Genomic DNA, 2,061 nt, shown 5'->3' on the forward strand with positions numbered 1-2,061 from the left:
GCATCCGTGGACCAAGTGACGTTATGACCGGCGAGAAATATATGGAAAATATCGGTACATAAATGCACCCTTACGAGTATATACAGGGTGTCCCGTAAAGAGTGTAACACCTAGAAATGGGGGGTTGCTGGAGTGACGGAACAACTTTTTCCTTCACCAAAATGTTGGTTGAAGCTTCGTTTTTGAATTATTAACGAAAAACACTGGCCAATCAGAGCACGCGTAGAGCCCGCGCACAAGCACGAGAGCGCAGTGACTTATCCGCGCGCGATCGTGAACAAACGAGTATGCGCGACTTCTCGGTTATCGGTTACTGTCAGAAAAATGTGACTTTACACCACTATTTTTATAAGGCTTAGAGAATGATTTTTTGCCGTCATTCCGATGGTTGTATAACAATACATACCTAACGGCGATGCGAAAAATGTGCGGCCGGCAAAGTGTTAAATTAAGAATAATGTGAAATTATTCGTTATTCGTGAATAACAAATAAGTCGTTTAATAACTGTGTTCGATACTTTTATTCGTTATCCGCAAAGAGTTCACTGACCCGGTCGTACCATCAGCTGTTGAGGGTTGCCTTGAAAGGTCAGGATCGACACAATGACCCACTTCCGTAGAAGCAGGTTAATTCGTGGACGAATGGTTAAGTTTTTCATAAGTAATAAAACACTTTATTCCTTTCGGATAACGAATAAAAGTATCGAAAACAGTTATTAACGCGTTGAATGCCGTGGGGGTGATCGGTGACCGGGGGTCTCAAAATTAGTAAAAGCATTTAATTTGAATAAATGGTAGTATTTGTGGGAGTGATCGGTGACCGGGGGTCTCAAAATTAGTAAAAGCATTTAATTTGAATAAATGGTAGTATTTGTAAAATTTTCACCTAATGCATCACACAGCATATTTAAATAGCTTTATTTCTAACTATTCACATATTATTTGTACATATTACAATGTGTTGTATTAGAATAAAAAATTCTTTTTGGCACCGTGGACAAGTTACGTAGAATTGGTCCGGCATTCAACGTGTTAAACGACTTATTGGTTTATTTGTTATTCATGAATAACGAATAATTCCACGTTATTCTTAATTTAAGGCGATGTAACATTTGCCGCACGCTTCCCTCGATACCCACGCTGTGCCAGTCGTTTGTTCACGATCGCGCGCGGATGAGTCTCTGCGCTCCCGTGCCTGCGCGCGGGCTCTACGGACGCTGTGAGTGGCCAGTGTTTTTCGTTAATAATTCAAAAACGAAGCTTCAACCAACATTTTGGTAAAGGAAAAATGTGATCAGAGTCACCCCAGAAACCCCCCATTTCCGGGAGTTACACTCTTTACGGGACACCCTGTAAAAGACTAATTTTCTTAATTATCAAAAGTTTTGTAACATTAAAATTAAAGTTAGCTTTGATGTTTCTTATTGCATTTTGTTGCAATTACGATTCAATGTATGTTTTATAAAGAAATATTGTATTGTTTAATATACGATAGAATAGAGTAGAAATAAAGGAAAAATAGAAAGTAAAATTGCTATATGATGCAGGCATATAAAAAGCATTTCTAAAAAATGTTACAAGAATTCAGGAAACTTATTCTTTACACAAATATAACCACTGCATTGATATCATGTATTGTACGAATTTAGCGTATTATACAAATATATCTTGATCGTCATATAATATTCTTACGTATTAATTGATGTGGAAATGTTGATGATATTACTATTTATATGTCAATATGTGTAAGAATAGACAAACATATCAAATAGATTAAAGTGACAAAAATATTCAGAATAACTCTGAAATAACAACATAATCCATATTCCACACGCTGATATGTAAAGAAAAGGAAGGAAAAAATACAGAGAAGTAATAAAAGATAACATTAGTTTAATGCTATAAACGGTAGACTCAAAGTATAAAGCATTTTAGAAATAACATACTATATTAGGTATTTCATAAGATATAGTGCATATTGAAATTTAAAGTTTTTAAGCAGTAGATAAAATAGGTCTATAAGTTTTTCAAATAATTAAAGAAAGTGCTGAAAATCACATA

The sequence above is a fragment of the Habropoda laboriosa genome, unplaced genomic scaffold (genome assembly GCF_001263275.1).
Source record: "Habropoda laboriosa isolate 0110345459 unplaced genomic scaffold, ASM126327v1 scaffold1267, whole genome shotgun sequence".
In the NCBI taxonomy this organism is placed as follows: domain Eukaryota; kingdom Metazoa; phylum Arthropoda; class Insecta; order Hymenoptera; family Apidae; genus Habropoda; species Habropoda laboriosa.